Source organism: Cryptomeria japonica, chromosome 6 (genome assembly GCF_030272615.1).
Source record: "Cryptomeria japonica chromosome 6, Sugi_1.0, whole genome shotgun sequence".
NCBI lineage: Eukaryota > Viridiplantae > Streptophyta > Pinopsida > Cupressales > Cupressaceae > Cryptomeria > Cryptomeria japonica.
The window spans coordinates 403289368-403307929 of record NC_081410.1 but is presented as its reverse complement, the minus strand read 5'-3'; the positions used below and the strand labels follow the sequence as shown (position 1 = coordinate 403307929).

Sequence of the window (18562 nt, the reverse complement as noted above, 5' to 3'; positions counted from 1 at the left end):
GTGAGTCCTGACCAAATCCTGGTACCCAAGGTTTGTGAATGTCATGTTTGTAAGATCCAATAAATGTTTTCACATAGGCGATGACAAACACTTTCCAACAGATCAAACAAGATAAAAACCAAAGATTGGACGTGAAAGAAGCTATATAAATGGTCTTAAAGTGCCAGCAAGGCTTATAGAGTGTGCCTAATGTAAAGATTGGTCAAAAGTTGTCAAACATCAAAAAGTAGAATTAACAGTCCAGACACATGCCATAAGGAAGACAGCAAAACATTTTAAGATATAAAAGCCAGTTCAAAGTTCCCAAGGAGCACGCTGTTAAAAGGTGTGTTTAAATGATTTCAAGCATCAAAAGCACGCTCATAAGTTAGTGGTAAATTTTTATTTGAAACAAAAAGGACAGCCTCATTCCAGGGTGTGCCTGATCATGTAACCTGATCAGAAACTAAAAAACCACAAAAGTATCCAAAAACTCCAGAAGAATACGCCATGATATAGAAAGATAAAAAATTTGTAAGTTTAAAAAAGAGACATATTGGGCATAACCACACACCATAAGGAAGATTGACCAAAAATTTAACAAACACAAAAGTAACCATTTAAATCACCAGTGCATGCCTGATCATGCAGTTGCAAACTTTTGGCAAAAGATAGAATACAAGAGCTTTTTCACCTTCATAAATCCACTTTGGCATTTTGATAGCTCATTCTTCTCAGTGTTCACTATTTGCAAGAGCTATTTTAGCAGGTTGGAGAAGGATTGCAATGCTATTTTCCCTGTTAGAGACATCCAGTAGAGTTTTTGCAGGTTTTGAGAACAACATAACATCCTGCAGGTTTCAGCAAGTTGTGAAGGATTTTTAGTGTCTTGGAGAGCATTCATCAGTTTTCAAGCGTTCATAAGTGTGCTGTTACAACATACAAGAGTTTTTCTTCAGTCTGGAAAGACACCTAATGTTAATTGAGAGATTCCAGAGAATGCAAGATACTCAGGAAGCTGCTGCTGCTGTGCTAAGCTCATTAGTTGATGTCTTAAAGTAACTACTTTTAGCTACTGCTGCTTTTAGATCATGGCTAATTTCAGATGACCTTCTAAAATGTCTATTTTGAGGACTTCCTATTTTTGGCAAAAATCTGTTTGCAGATTTTTTGATTTAGATGATATATTTTCAGACAATTTGGTATTTGGAGCTTGGTTTGATTGCAAACAAGCTATTTTTAACATAGAAACTTCAGTTATTCATTTTTCTATTTCTCTTGAGAATTGCATAGCTTGAAAAATTGTGCTTTTGTGATATTGTGTTTTTTAGGAGTTGAATATTGCTTGATAGTTATTCTAGGCTTTGTGTTGCAGTAGTTGATGATTTGGATTTTGTAGCTTGGCATGCAAATCTCTTTAATAAGCTGACAATATCTTGTCCTTTTGTGAAATTCAATCCATGACTAGTGTGGACTTAACCATTTTAGTATCTGCCTCCAGCTAGAAAGAGTGAATGTTTGCTAGTTGTCTAGGTTGTTTGATTTAAGGTAAAAGACTGAAATCTCTAGTGTAGAAATGCTGATAAGCCTCATGCTCATACCTACCCAAGAACCAAGAAGACAGGTTGTTTCAATTGCTTAGAGTTCCAGGGTTTTAGTTTTTGTTGTAAGGGAGCTTCCCCTTCTAATTGGAAGAAAGGTATATCTTTACACATTGTTCCATTATGTGTTGCCCTGAAAGGGACAGATAAAAATGCTAACACCATAAATTTTTGCAAGACATAAAGATCAATCATATGGGCTACGATAAATGCAGATCTGAATTATCCAATAAAAAAGCAAATAGAGAAGGAATGACCAAACACATTTTTATAAAACACAACGCACAATCAGGTTACAAATCTCTACTTCCTCAAATGCTTGCCATATATTCTTCCTTGATTGATCAATAATTAGGATGAACATTCAACAATTAATTCACCAAAACAAATCTTATTTCATACATTAAAAATTACGTTGGTTATGAATGCTGCTCTCTTTACATTTGCTTAAGAAAAGAGTCACTTTGTGCTTTAAATATGAGTTGTTCAAGTAAAATGATTAACATATGCTACTGTAAGCATGTACAGAACAAAAACAAAAAAAGAAACATTAAAAAAACAAGGCATGACACAAAGGTATTTTATTATGGAGAACCAATGTGGAAAAACTTCAAAAGACTGAGGCCTTGCCTTCTCTTGCAACCACCTCCTCATCAATTTCTCTTCCAACCATCTCCTCAACAATATTATAAGCTTATTGTATTCTTGGGGCCTTTAAGGACACCAACAACATCAAGAATATCCTAACTCTTGCAATGCTTTGCAACTTGCTTTAAGTGCACAATATCCTCCTCACAAAGGACAATCAACTAATAATAACTTAATTTGAGGAATGAATTACAATGATCCATCAAGGAAATAGACAAATGAACTCAACAAGAACAAGCGAAACAATTTGTCTGAAATGCTAAAGAAAATTTAATGACATCATTTCCAACCATTACTCTTTATCCTCAAATTCATTCAGACAAAACTGCAACATGCCTTGAGGCAGAACTCCATAACACTTCCACATCCACCATTACACATGTGATCACTATCTCATTCTTTCTAGCAATTTTGTTTGTATCAATGTCATCCTCTATTTGGGTTCTTCCTAGGAACCTGCTTCAGCTATGTTTGAATATAAGGTGTTCGGATCACCTCCAAACCATTTGCAACATTTGTAAACCCTTTGAAAAACTTGCACAAACTGATATGTTTAAAGCAGAGAAACGGGACTCGCCCGGACTCGCCCGACTCGGCGAGTCCGAGTCCATGTCAGGCCTGCCGAGTCCTAGGGGCTCGGACTTGGACTCGTCCGAGTCTGGCGAGTAAACTCGCCGACTCACCAAGTTGGCGAGTATGGCCCAAACTCGCCAAACTCGGCGAGTCCCGAGCCCTGGACTCGGCCGGCGTGGGCATACTTTAAAACACAAAAAAAAATTAGTTTGCAAAGTTTTTTTAAATCCGTTTTTTTATGTTAATCGTCTTCTAGCCCTAAAAGTGACTTTCATTTCATTCACTTGCAAAAAAAGGAAGAGTAAAGTGAGTTGGGAAGAAAAACAAGGGTGCATAGAAGAAAAACCAGCAAGGAGGAAGCTCAAGTTTTCTTCAATTTGTCACATTGGAGCTGCATTGTGTTTCGATTTGGTGCATCAAGAGTTGGATAAGAAGAGTTTGCAGCTCATTTCAAGCTTGTTGTAAGAGGTAAGATTGTTTTTTTGAACATTATTTTGTTTCTTGTATGCAAAAATTCCATTTTCTATTCATTTATTTTGAAAGTTTTACATTTTCTTGTATGCAAGATCTTTTGTATGTTTGTAATTTGTATGTAGCATGTAGTATGTAGTTGTACTATGTAGGGTTGTATGTAGGGTTTGTAAATTTTTTTTTTTTTAAAAGTAGGGTTTGACAAACCCTACAATTTTTTTTAAAAAAATTTACAAACCCTACTTTAGTTTTTTTGAATGTATGTATTAATTTTATTTTGTATTTGTAATGTTTTATTGCAGCAAACTTCACTTTATTATTTGCCTCAACTTCAAGTTTCACAAAACTATCCTAAAATGTCTACTTCAGCTTCTAGACCCCCCATGAGAAAGGACCCTGCTTGGAAATATCCTGAGGATTTTCCAAGGCAAGGAAAGGGGCAAACAAAATGTATATTTTGCAAAACAATATTCCATGGAGGTATATATAGGCTGAAATACCATATTGCTGGTGTGCGTGGACATGATGCCGAACCATGCCTAAAAGCAGTCCCTGAGGCCATACGTGATTGTTATGTAATGGTTGAGGAGATTGAAAGATAAAAGAAACAAAAGGAGGATCGAGCGGCCATTGGGAGAGAGACAGTTTTAGGAAGAGGGACACAGTTAGGTTGTGTTGGAGGCCCTTCTTCCTTACCTCCATATCGTCCCACTCAGTTTGCTACTGCTGGTGCTTTCGTTTCTGCTTCTGCTTCTATAAGTGGCAGTGCCACCGCCACTTCTCATGCTCCTACCACTAGTAGTTGTAGTGGGAATGTTACCATTGGACCTAGGATTCGTAAATCTAGGTTGGATTCCTTCTTTGTGCCTCACACTACTCCTGGGTCCCAACCGTCACTTGAGGGCATGGGTTGGAACAAGGAGGTCCATGATGCTGCTAAAATGGCAGTTGGCAGGTTTTGGAGCTACAGCTGTATTCCATTCTTTGTAGCCAGGTGAATGTTTTACTAACTTTTATGTTTGATAACTTTGATTGTTTTAATTTTTATACTTAACTTATCTCATTGAATTTTTATACTTAACTTATCTCATTGAGTTTCTTTGCGACAGGTCTCCTTATTGGCAACAAATGGTTGCTGCCATTACCATATGCGGGGCGGGGTTCAAAGCCTCTAGTGAGAGTGATTTGAGGGGACCCATTTTGTCTCAAATGGTGGATGATGTGAAAAAGAATTTAGATGAACAACGCCACATATGGAGCACTAAAGGTTGCACCATCATGATTGATGGTTGGATGGATAGGAGAAATAGAACTCTCCTTAATTTTCTTGTTTCTTCCGCAGGTGATTGATTAATTTTAGTTTCATATAGTCTTTAATTTTTTATTTTTTATCTAATAGTTTATTGAATAATCATTGACCTAGCTTAATTTTTTTATTTCAGGGGGCACCGTTTTCATCAAGTCCATTGATGCCTCCGCCCATTGCAAGAATGCCACCTACCTATGTGAGCAGATAGAGGAGGTGATTGAAGATGTGGGTGAGGAGAACGTGGTATAGGTGGTGACCGACAATGCAGCAAATTATGTTGCTGCGGGTAAACTTTTGATTACAAACTAATTTTGTTTGCAAATTAATTACTATCTTGTAGTTTGTACTTTGTACCTCCATTAATTACAATTTACAATGCAATAAATTATGTTGCTGCAGGTAGACTATTGATGGAGAGGCACCCATCTATAGTTTGGACTCCATGTGCTGCTCATTGCATTGACCTCATGTTGGAGGATATTGGAAAAATCCCATGGGTCAAGAAATGTGTAGAAAGGGCAAGAAATGTCTGCAAATTTGTATATAATCATTCATGGGTGTTGGCTCTTATGAGACAATACACAGAGCAGAAGGAGTTGCATCGTCCAGGAATCACAAGATTTGCCACAAACTTCCTCACATTGCAGTCCATGCTTATGTCTAAGTCTGCCTTGAGACGTATGATTGTTGGTGAGGAGTGGTCTTCCTCATCCTATGCTACCACCCCTGCAGAGATAGATATGGCAGACTGCATTTTTGATGAGCAAGGCTTTTGGGTCCCTTGTGATGAAATAGTGAAAGTAATTTTTTTATAAATTCTACAATTTAACTTCATGTTTTATAACTTATTATATGTATTCTCTTATTTGCTCATTTTTCTAAATTACACAATATTTTCAATTTTGCAGTTTGTTAAGCCCTTGGTGGTTTTGTTGCGAGTTGCAGATGGAGATAAGCCCACAATGGGCTATATATATGAGGGCATGGATAGGGTGAAGGAGGCCATCAGATTCATCTATGGAGCAGATGAGAGCAAGTATGGTCCCATTTGGGAGATCATTGATAGGAGATGGCATCATCAGCTTCATAGGCCCATCCATGCGGCAGCCTATTATCTGAATCTGGCATTCCGTTTTATCCCTTCTTTCAAGGCTGATGTGGAGGTCCTTAATGGGCTATATGTAATCATGGAGAAGATGGGACCTGCTGGTACTTCTCAGATAGACCTTTTTCGAGAGCTACAGATGTTCTCAGATGCACAAGGGGAGACCTTCTCTCGTCCTGTCGCCAAAGACAGTAGGACAACTATGATGCCAGGTAAAAATAAATTGTAAGGCTTAATTTTAGTTTTATTCAATACTATATTGTAACTTGTTAAATGAGTTCATGAGTGAGACTGATTTTTTTTTTTTTCTCATTTCAAACTCAGATCATTGGTGGAACTTTTTTGGCCCAAAGACACCAAATATTCAGAAGTTGGTCATTCGCATCTTGAGCCAACCATGCAGCGCATCAGGTTGTGAGCGCAATTGGAGTATGTTTGAGCACATACACTCCAAGAGGCGCAATAGATTATCTGTGGAGAAGATGAATGATCTCGTCTTTGTTCACTACAACCTCCGCCTGAGAATGAGAAAGAATGCAGTAGTTGACATGTCTCCTATCATTCTAGATGAGGTTGATCTTGAAGCAGAGTGGGCCAATGAGAATTAGACAGCTCCTAGGACTCCTACAGTTGTATTTAGTGATGATGACATTGATTGGATTGACCAGGTAGATATAGAGGCTGAGGCTGTAGCCATGGCAGAGGAGGAGCAGAGAGCACGAGCAGAGACAGGAAATACTGAGACTCAAAGTGACACAGCTGTTCCTGATGTTGGCGAGCATGACACAGTTGTTCCTGATGTTGGTGAGCATGGCATGGTGTCACGAGGAGCGACTATGGCTGCTAAATCATCCAGGACCTACTTTAAATGCCTTCGCAGGGGGCCAGGACGAGATGGTGCACGGCCCTCTGAGCCATAGGCTTGTACACTTGTAGTTGTATTTAGTATTTACTATTTACCTTTGGTATTTGTATGAAACATTTGATGATGATCATATGATGACATGGATTTTTTATTCAATGAGTTTTGTAATATTGTATACATTTGACAATATTTATATATCTATGTTTGTTATTTTCTTCAGCTACAATTTGCGTTTATGCTTATGTGATTGATGTATACTTGTGTATGTAATCAAATGAGCCGAGTTTGATGATGTTTTTGTGTCTTTAAGGTGTATTCAATAAAGGGTGTCTGAAACAAGTTTTAAATCTTTAAAAATCTCTAAAATTCTTGAGTTTTTCACTTTCCCGAGTCCAACCGAGTCTGACGCCGAGTCCCGAGTCCGAGTCCGAGTCGGCCTTGCCGAGTCCGAGTCCCGTTTCTTTGGTTTAAAGTGATCATTTGAGACAAACTTTGACAATTGACTAGAGATTGAAAATAACAGTTTTTGTAATGTCCCCTTTTCCAAACTAAATCAAGACAGGAGACTTGACACCTATTTTTATTCCCCCTAGGCTAAAGAGGGGATTTCACAAGGGAATAATATAATAATGATTTATTAAGTTATCCAAAAAGGTACTTTAAGTAATAACTTTGGAGAAAGGATGCTTATTTTATTTTTATTTTTTTTATCGGTAGATGCTTATTTTATTATTATTATTATTAATTTTAATTAATTTTAGGGTTGGATGGAAAAAGAATTTGGATGGAAAAAGAATTAAAAAAAAAATCCAAATTTTGGTGCAGCTTTTACCCTAAGGATGAAAACCCTCACCGATTGTCTAGGAATTGAAAGATAGAAACCTTCTAGTTCTCATCGTTGGCTTCATATAGAGGTCAGATTTGTGCATATATATATAGCTGGCCATACTAATCTACAGTTGCAAAAGAGAGCTTTGGCCAAGTCATACCCCTAAGAGGCAGGCCGCAGCATATACATAGGGGTGGCAACTTAATATTGTTTGCTTAAGAGAGGGGGCATAGAAGTGTTATTGCAAAAAGAATCACTAATACAAAAGGACAGAGGGAGGTCATGGTACCCTCCATACCCAACCAAACATCTCAAAAGTGACCAAGGATCTTCCAAACAGGAATTGTATCATCTCAAAGGAAGCACAAGGAAATGAAGCGGGCTTGGAAATTCAAAGGCTAGCACATTAGTATTATGAGGGGCAACTTAAGTATGAGGGAGTGCGGAACATGTTGACTGTCACAGCCCTTGTAGGGGTTGCCAAATATTATTAAAGGGGGGGTTCGTTGCTGTAATTTGGAAAATTTATCAGCAGCTACAGCCAAAAGGGTCAAACACAGCAATCCAACATATGTTAGGATTTTCATGCTAATTAAATTTTAATAAATATTATTTAAGTAAATCTTTCAGAAACATTTTGCGAATATTTTATTCACCATTATTAGTAGTTTCACTGAAATAATAAACTCAATCAGCATTCATTTATTTAAATATTGCAATAGATATCTTATCATGGGGTAGGGGCCTTGGCTTGATTGGCTAAAGCATCCTATGGCAAGCAAGAGGTCATGACGTCTAGTTTCCCCTCGTCCTCATAATACCTAAAGGTGTGTCACACAAAGGTCACCGGTCATGTGAAAAAAGTTTACCAGGTGCACTGCACTTTATAAGGGGGTGCTACCCAATGCCTATAGTCTAAAAAAAAAGTTGCAATAGAAAAAAGAAAAAGTCAAACTTCTCGGAATATATATAACACCTCCCCACTTAGGATGCTTTCAATCACTAAAAGCTTAAGGACTCGAGAGATGAGGGAACAATTCCCAAACGTCTCCTTGGAATACTACTTGGTATTGTTTGGTAATTTTCCTTTGAAAAATACTTGCCATATTTTTTGATATTCTCACCTTCCTATGGCAAGCAACATCCTTATCAAACTCTTCAAGGACATTAGGTAAAAGGTCTTCTATGTTCTTAGAATTTTCTTCTTTAGAAATTACTCACTACTGAAGTCTAAAGAATTGTATTTATTGCAACTGGATATAGTCCAACAAGAATGAGCTCCACAGAGGCCCCAACATTTGTACTCACTTCTAGAATTACTATCAAGGTTGTAGACTACAGATTATACCAAGTTGTTTATAAATAAATATTGTTAGCTGAAGTGTTAAATGTGTAGTAATTAGTCAGCTATGTTATGTAACGATATTAAATTGTTCTCGCCGATTAGTTATTGCTTAGTAGTTCCTGGTGGTTGGTAACCTTGACCAATTGCGTGCTACTATTTATGTACTCATTTTTTGTGCCGGGAACCGGTTCATTACTATACACGTTGCATATCAAAATATATGATCTATCTTTCTGAAACTATATTATACTTGGTATTGCCACGTTTTGATATTCTATGTTTTGTAAGTGATAATTTCATTACTCTACATGTTGAATAATATTACCCTACTCGAGTAAACATTTGGCATTGTTGCCAATACAAAGCCTAGAAATATATGTCACAAATAGGCAATATGGCAATCGGCAGTATCGTGATGTAATGGGCCGACCAATACAAGAACCAAAAGTGCCTGAAATTGAAGAAGAGGAAAACAGGTAGATGATGAATTGATACAAGAATTGGTGTACTTGTGGGAAGTATCCATCAACTTGTACGTTCAAAGGGAGGCTCTCCAACGAGAGGTCCCCAAGAGAATTATCCGAGATAGCCTAACAGTGAATAACAAAGTTGACCACCTTCTCTAGGTACTACTGAGGTTGCTGACATGAAACTTCATTACCCTTCGTGACCGACTGAGAGAAACGAAGGCAGCAGATACTACAATGGTACGAGGAAAGGAACCAGAGGGAGGAAGAAGAACACGATACAAGTAGACGTCATACCTCCAACAATTAATCCCCCTATGGCCAAACAAAGATGAAACAGATACTGCAAATAATCGAAAGGGAGAGGGATCAATGAGAAGATCTCTCTAGCTTAAAGAGCAAGGTGAACAATGATGGTAATTGTGGAGAATTGTCAAAGAATCGCAAAGCTCATCAAGAAGTAAAAGTAGAAGTGTCAGTTGAAGACGTAGTCATGAGAGACAGAAACCATCTAGCAAAGAGGGCACAACATGTCGTGCATGGAGTGAGTGGGAAGATATTGCAAGACACCTACCACTCCCTAACAAAGTAACAAAGACCTTGTCGACCTAGCAAACAACCAATCTGTATAGTTAGTATCGGACAAAGACAACTTCGGGACCGAGTCCACAAAGAGTAACCAGTCCATATAGTCTATACGAGACGAAGAGGGCAAAGGAGGGAACCTTGAGAACAAGGTTGCCATAATCCATGAGAATAATTTGCACCACATTGAGATTCTATCCATATCAAAAGAACTGAGAATAGGGTAGCTAAACTGAAGGCTCCAGGGAGGAGAAAGTCCAAAAACAACGTGGAAAGTAACAAGGGTGCAAGCGACGCTAACAATAGACATGTAGAGGATTTGCACGTGGTCATGAGTGCAAGTAGTAACAAGGGTGCAAGCGATGCTAACAGTGGACATGTAGAGGACTTGCATGTGGCCCTTAGTGCAAGTATAGCTCTGAAACATCAAGAGCAAAACAGCCCAATCAGGTCCTGGGCATAGGGTACATACTGACTGAGAATGATGGTGACTCCCCTGACGAGTCCAAGTATTGACAAGCGAAAATTCCCTAAAAGTTCACGAGGAATGGACCAAAGGACCTCGTAAGGCACTATAAGATGTGAAACCATTTGGTTGGCAAGTGGTCGGATTGATAAAGATTATTGGTTAAGCGCGTTTCCTGCAATGTTATAGGGAATAGCCATCTACTGGTTCTCAAAAATAGAAAATGAACACATAGAAACTTGGGAAAATATGAAGAAGGTGTTCCAGGCAAATTTAAACTCCTACGAGATGATAAGAAATTGTTGCTGAAATCTATAATACCAAACAAGGAAAGCATGAGAACCTACTGGCTTACAATCATAGGCTCAAAGAGTTGTTGGATGAAATGAAGAACCAGTCAACCGATGGGTTGAAGAAGAGGTGGTTCATTGAGGGACTGATTCCCTCACTGTGAAAGAAAATGAAAGTAGTACCTCCATCCTCATACACTGATTCTTACAATTGGGCAATGGACATTGAGATTGAGAACAAAACATCACAAAGAAAGAAGAAAGAAAGCAATGACGAGAGTAAGAAAAATAGTAGCAATGACAAGTTGAAGACAGTACAAGCCTTGAGACGGGATATGCTATGTATGATGAAAAAACTGAAGGCCAAGAAAGAGAATCCCAAGAAAAACAAAGAAATGCAGTGCACCGATTGTAAAGTAGGTCACATAAAAACAACCTGAAAAAAAAATTGTTTAGCAACATCTATCATGCATTGGGACATTCCATCAAGGAATGCCCGTACAACCTAAAACAAGCACACAACTACTCTTTGCTCAAGGGAAACAATCAACCCCATCGACCACACCACCAAAACCACCTACCAACTCCAATGCATTGCCAAGCGGATATCGTAACAAGCAAGGAAATACTAACCACTGCAACAATAACAATAACAACAGTGGCCCAAGAAGTAGAATATAGTACGACACGAAGGGGAGACCAATGATTCAGTGTTGAAAGTGCAATGAATGGGGTTAGTTTGCCTAAGAGTACCAAAGCAGTCAAAATAATTTAGGAATGTTATGCAAGCAGTGTGGACTTGGGAATCATGAAGATACAGGCTGCCCAAAGCAGAAAGGGGTGAATATGCTGGCCATGGAGGAACTAGACGAGGAAGTTCTGACGATCACCAGGTTACAAACAAAGAAGACAATATATCCAAATCCTCGTACGAAGGAGAGACTTCGAGAAGCCAAGGCCGACATGGAACAGGCCATGGCAAATGTGAGAAGAGCCTCCAATGAAGCTGCCACTACATTACGGTCAGAGTTCGAGAAGAATATAGTACGATAGGTATTGCAAACAACAATATTTGTAAAGGTAACAGACCACCTACAAACCATGTTGCAATTAAATTACAATCACCAATATAATCAGTGACAACATAATCAACCAAAACCAATGTAAGTCACAAGAGGAATTGTCAAAGAAACCATCGCATGAAGGTAACCAAGCCATTGATCCTATGTTGTTAATAGTGAGCATCAGGAGGAAGCCAATCATCAAGATGGAAATACTAGGGAAGAAGCTGGCAAATACCATCATCAACTAAGGCTCGTGAGTCAATGTGTTGCCATAAGAAACTTGTAAAAGCCTTGAAAGACCACCACTCTTGCTGTCGACCTTCCACTTGGTGGTTGCCGACCAATATGGCATCAAGCCATTGGGAAAACTGATGGCACAAAAAGTAACAATTGGGACACAACAATTTTTCTTGGACTTCGCAGTGATCCCATTGGAGAAGGCATGCGACGCACTCCTCAAGAGGGGATGGTTGATTACTGCCAAGGCAAATCATAATTGGAAGCAAAGTTGCAGAACACACTCTAGATCGAGAGTGAAGGGATGAATCCGAAGACAACGAGACCGGTATGGATGAAGGAAGGAAAAGCATGGAACCCAATGATGAAGGGGTGCTCGAGTTGGAAGACTTCTGAAATGAGACGAATTCGCTAAATGGAATATTCCATTGGCAAATGGGAGACTATGAAGTCTTCCACCACGAATGCAAGATGCTACAATTGGAGAAGTCAAGGAAGGCAACCAAGGTGCCAAAAGTCATACTTTTCGCCCAAAGTACAAAGAGTACGAGGAGGATGTAATGTCCCCTACCTGATCTATTTAAATATACTAAAATTGATAGATTTTCTTCAATAGGTTATTAACAAGTGCTTGTCTATTTTCCTTATTAGCTGATTAATTTCATTATTCATAGTTCTTAATATAGATATCAAACCTTGCTACTACTCAAGTTTTAAGGGAGAAGGGTTTACATATGTTACCAAAGCGCTTAGAGACCAACTACAATAGGTTCCCTCAAAGTTTACAGATCCAAGCCCTTACCTATCTTGGGTCTATACCCTCAAGGCTTATTGGCCGCTGATCCCCACCCTATCTTGGGACTTAACCTATTGCTTGGATTTAGACTGCCCCTCTTTGGAACATCTCAATCCCATCTTCTCAAATATGGAGAGCAATAACATGATTTAGACTATAAGTATATATATTTCTTATGTATTATGAATACGTATATGAAATTAAGTATGACTATCATACACATTGCAGTCCGTATTAGTATTACTATTAATTCTGCATAAGAAAATTATTGGGCTTCATATATTAAGGATACTTATTAAACACATCCCCATGCATACCACCAAGAACAAGGATGTTACTGCCTGTAACTTAATAACAGTTCTGATCTGAACTGATCCATGGTGCTCTTACTAGATGCTTTTGATTCCTTTCCTTTATATCTCTCAATGTGAGGGAGAGGTCACACCTCTTCATCATGTATGCCCTTTGGCAAGAGACACACCCTTTCACCATTCCCTTTGATAGAGTGCAACTCTTCATTATTTCTGCCCTTTGAAATGGACACAACCTCTCATAATCAGATCTGCACTTATTATTTAAATTAGATCTGCACTTCTCATTTCCAAATTATCCCCCCTCTCATATGAGGTTCTCTTCTCCCTTTTATATCTCATTGTTGAGGGAGTCACAACTTTTCCTTTCATGTCTTTTGACTTTTCATTAACTTAATTAATTTTTAATTAATCATATTTAATTATATTATTTTATATTTTAATTTAATTTTAAATATTTTAATTTTATTATTATCATTTATTATTAAATTTTATTTCAAAGTGGGGACATTACAGAGGAAGTGGCATGGTTGGATGATATGACCACTCCTCACTTTGAAAGAGAGAAGACAATTAAATATGATGATCTGAGTGTAAAGAAAATAAATCTGGGCAATGAAGATAACTCAAAGGTCAACTTGGTCAATGATGACTGGGACCCTATACTGAAGGTAGTTGCAATCAAAATATTCATGGAATATAAGGACACCTTCGCTTGGACATATAAGGACTTGAAGGAGATACCACCAAAGCTCTACATACACAAAATTTCCCTCATACTAGGTGCACAATTAGTACGAAAGAGACCCTACAAGATGAATAATAATTATGACACCAAAATACACAGAGAAATTGAGATAATGTTAGATGCGGGCATTATTTTCAAAATAGAAATAAGCGAGTGGGTCTCGCCGATTGTAACTTCTCTCAAGTTGATGAACCAAATCAGGATGTGTGGACTTCAGGTGCTTGAATGCAGTAACAATCAAAGATCCATTCCCAATCCCATTTACCAATACCATACTGGAGGAAGTTGTGAGCCATGAGATATACTCATTTATGGATGGATTCTCAAGGTACAACCGAATAAGTATTGCCAAGGAGGATAAATTGAAGACTACCTTTGTGGTAGAAGATGGAGTGTGTGCAAACAACAGGATACCATTCGGCTTCTACAACTCCCTAGCAACCTTCCAACGGATTATTTTGCACATTTTTGACAAGATGTCGATAGGAAATTTCAAAGCCTTCTTGGATGACTAGTCAATATACAATGAGTAGGACATTCACCTGATAGCACTTAGAGAATGCATGGAAAGGTGTCGAAGGGCAAGGTTGGCATTGAATCCGAAAAAATGCAAATTCATGGTGCCCCAAGGTAAGTTACTTGGCCACATAGTCTGCAAGGCAAGATTGAAGACCAACCCATACAAGGTAGGGGTCATCATACAAACGGAGGCACCAAAGAACATCACAAGGGTAAAATTCGTTCTTGGGCATGCTGGCTACTATAGAAGGTTCATAAAGAACTTGCCTAGATTTCTTACCCCCTACATATGCCGACAAAGAAAGGACAACCATTCACATGGGGAAATAAGCAAGACAAAGCCTTCAGTGAACTCAAGTTGAGATTGGTCGATACACCTATCCTGGTGTACCCGGACTGGAGTAACCTTTCCATGTCCATGTAGATAACTCAAATTATACAATCATGGCCACACTAGCACAAGTGGGTTTACAAGGACTATGTAATGTCCCCTTTTGTAGGTGACATGAGATGAGCAGGGGTTGACCTACCATTTGAGTTCCCGTAGGTCAATGACATGGTTAGGGAACTCATTATGAGGGTCATGGAGCTTTGCAGGGGCTCTGTGAGCCATTTTGGACCTTCAGACAACAATTCCTACATTTTAGGGAGGTCTCCTATTTTTTAGGGAGAACTGGCAGTTGACTGAATGACCACCTGGGGGACCAAGGAGTAGAGCAGGATACTTTTGAGCAGTTACAGGTGTTTGGAGAGAGGTTCCTACTTTTTAGGGTGATTCCCTACTTTTTAGGAGGTTGTGGCAGTTTCCATATTTGAGGTTCCACGGGACCATACCATGGTTTCAGTTTCAGGAAGATTGGGTGTGTTTCCTAGTTTCTAGGAGCATCCCTAGATTTTAGGGATGGGACTTCCATTTGGCCCATCTTGTCCGGCATCAGTCACAGACAGGTGACAAAGTCAGATTCATGTTTGGTTGGTTATTTTGGGCTATTATTGGATTTATGGAAATATTTTAATATATTTAAATATTTCCTAAGTTAGCGATTAAATAAATTAAAATAAGGCTATGTATATAGCCATTTCGGAGTAATAAGGGGTTTTTGGCTTCATCTGGTTTGATATGCCTATGTGTTATAGCTCGTTGGAAAGGTCTTGAACTTTGCTACATGATTCTCACCTCCCGGAGTCTTTTTGGATACTTGAAGCTATTTATTCACAATAAAGTGATATTTTTCTATAGTTTGACGCCATAATTGGGAAAGTGTCACTTTAATTATAAAGCGCAAGCTTTATTATTCTTTAGGGTTCAACTTGCAAAGGGAAAGGAGTTATAAGGAGATGAAAACCTAATTGATAGCATCTTTGATCATTTTGAAACTTGCGAATTTGGGAATTGCTCTGGAAGAGTGATTTTGGTCTAGGACGCAAACCCCAGGTCTAGCTTGTTGGGACGTAGCCCTCAACAGGAGTTGACAGTGGATTTATCCAAGATTGCACAGAGATTGTCAGAGGTAGAAGACACATCTTCTTGGCCTGAAGATTCAGCGTGCATATTGGGGGTTTCAACAGGGCGGCTGGTCTATTTCAGCTGGCACGTGATTTGCAGCAACTTCCACGCCTCCTTTGCACCCACGCCTTGTTTGTATGTTGGCTTGAAGAGTTTTATTCAGCTTATTTGGTCTTCCTTGTTCGTTGCCAGTAATATTCCTCCATCTGGCATCAATCCAGATTGAGAACAACTCCAAATAAATGTATGGATTCTTGCTGAATACAAAACTAGGTTATTTGCCTGGTATGATTTGCAGTATTTTCAGATTGCTCAAGTGTTCTTACATATGAACATTGTTTACTGTATTATTTCACAGTTGTTGCTATTTATCAATTACTTTACTTATAACATCAAAACCCAAAAAGAAACAATCCCTTTCTGCAACTTTTGTCTATTCTATAAGATCACCGGAAAATTACAAAAATATAGTATGTTTAATTAAGATTTTACAGCAGCAACAGCAAAAGGATCCATTTGGGATCTTTCAAACTACATCACCTACTATTCATTGTCAGTCGCTCACTCTCAAACGCAAAAAGGAATTATAGTACAAATGAAAGAGAGGTACTGGGAATGGTGTACTCCGTGCAAAAGTTGTCACTACCTGCTAGCAATGTCGTTCACCTTCTATGTAGATCATCAAGCTCTCACATACCTAGTAAACAAGCCAATCATTCAAGGATGGGTGAGAAGGTGGCTACTCTTGTTACAAGAGTTTACAATCAAAATCATTGTTCAACTGGGAAAGAGCCATGTCATTGCTAATGAGTTGTCACAAATCTAAAGAGAACCACCTAATGGTGTGAATGAGGACTTCCCAGATGCCCATCTATTTCAGATTGCAGCATTGCTGCCATGGTGTGAAAGCATCAAGGAGCACCTATCCACCTCTTCCTTCTTGAGGTAGATACAACCAAGCGAAAGGAGGATATTGGCCTTCAAGAGCAAAACCTTCCAACTCACAAATGGGTTGCTATACAAGATGGGTCCTAACCAAGTGCTACAAAGATGTGTCATGCAGGAAGAGATACCTGGTGTGTTGAAGGAAGCACATGAAAGTCTAGCTAGCGGCCATATCGAACCGGATGCTATGGCACACAGTCTTACTGGCAAGGTTATGGTGGCCAACATTACATACACATGCCCATCAATGGGTAATCAGATGTGATTCTTACTAGAGAGCTAGCAAACCCCTGAAGAGAGACTGCATGACATTGTTCCCCTTGTAGCCTCAATAATCTCTTTGAGAGGTGGGCCCTAGATTTCATTGGGCCATTAAAGGTTAGCCAAATACATAGATACCAATACATAGTGGTAGCCACTGTATATCCCATAAGGGTAGAGGCAAGGGCATTACTAGATAACACAGCCATTAAAACAACAAGATTTATATATAAACAAATAATGACACGATACGACATCCTGTTATGCGTTATGCACACCCCACCCCGTCTTAGACAGGGGCCCCTCGTTTTAGTCTGATCTGCCCACGGGAAGAAGGGGAGTTCTGCAAATGAAGTTCGTTTTTTTATTGTCTCCAAATCTTCCAAATTGCCCCCGACTCCTATACTCACCCAATGCATTCAAGATGGCCAAATTTTGTGAGAGGCGTTTTTTTTGAAATCGCACATTCCTATCATAAAAGGCCCGCAAATCGGCTTAAAGAGCCGAAAATGATCAATGGATTGAAATTGCGCGATATCATCATATGAGCCGAAATCTTCAAAGGGCCTCATGGGCCGAAGGTGGAGAAAAAACAAAAAATCACGTGATTTCATGAAAATCCCGACTTTGCAAAAAGGTCTAAACGGCCGAAAGGAGTCACTTAAGACATTGGGCATAACCGAAAATCGCAGCATTTTGACAAATCATCATATGAGCCGAAATCTTCAAAGGGACTCATGGGCCGAAGGTGGAGAAAAAACAAAAAATCGCGTGATTTCATGAAAATCCCGACTTTGCAAAAAGGTCTAAACGGCCGAAAGGAGTCACTTAATACATTGGGCGTAACCGAAAATCGCAACATTTTGACAAATAACCCCGAATTTCGTCGGCAAAGACTAAGTTCGCAAAAATCCCACCAAATAAACTAGAAGGCCGAAAAGGTAAAAACGTCAAAGTTCGCTATATCCTTCATTTGGCCGAAAAGCTTCAAAAGACTAAAATCGCATTTTTGGGTCATTTGGCTGAAAATGAAAGAATGCCAAAGTTGCGAAAGGCTCTTTGAGCCGAATATCATAACATAGGCTAAGTCGCGTGAAATGAGTCAATGAGCCGAAAAATGTAAAGTGGTGAACATTGCTAAAATTAACTTTATTTGGCCGAAAATGAAAAATAAGTTAAAATCGTGCATTTCTTCAATTAGGGCAGAATTTGCAATGGGAAAATGCCCAAAAGCCCGAAATGAAGGAAAAAAGTTTAAAACATAAAGTCAAAATCGCTCTTTTTCTCTAAGATTGCAGATTTTTTTCCTAAAGGCGGAAATTGCACTTTTGTAATGAAAATCCCGATTTCCTTAGCAAAGTTCGACATTTTTCAATAGTTTGCGAGGGTCATCATGTTCACTCAAATTCCCTTTAGAGCCCGAATTTCATAAGACAAAGGGGGCGTCTAAATAAACAAAGGAAATGGCTAAGTTTGCTAGGGGGTGTCTACAAAAATCATGCATTTTCCTCCAATTGGCCGAATTTCTTCTCTAGAAGTTAAGCGTTTTAAGTCAAAAAAATCTCGCAAAAGGGTGAAATCGACCAAAATTTAGTAAGAGGCGTCCAAAAGCTAAACCAAAAAATCTCGCATTCCTCATGT

General features: G+C 38.8%; 1 protein-coding gene and 1 long non-coding RNA gene across 3 annotated transcripts in view; one reads left to right on the top strand and one right to left on the bottom strand.

The window, feature by feature from the left end:
• The window catches only part of LOC131065838 (arginine biosynthesis bifunctional protein ArgJ, chloroplastic), a 133613-nt gene that overhangs the window by 38457 nt on the left and 76594 nt on the right, over positions 1-18562 (bottom strand). The gene's annotated exons all lie outside the window — the stretch shown is intronic.
• Positions 4476-5203, top strand: LOC131856097 (uncharacterized). The gene is made up of 3 exons (XR_009358211.1): positions 4476-4614; positions 4715-4867; positions 4981-5203. It is a non-coding gene; the product is annotated as an uncharacterized LOC131856097 (long non-coding RNA).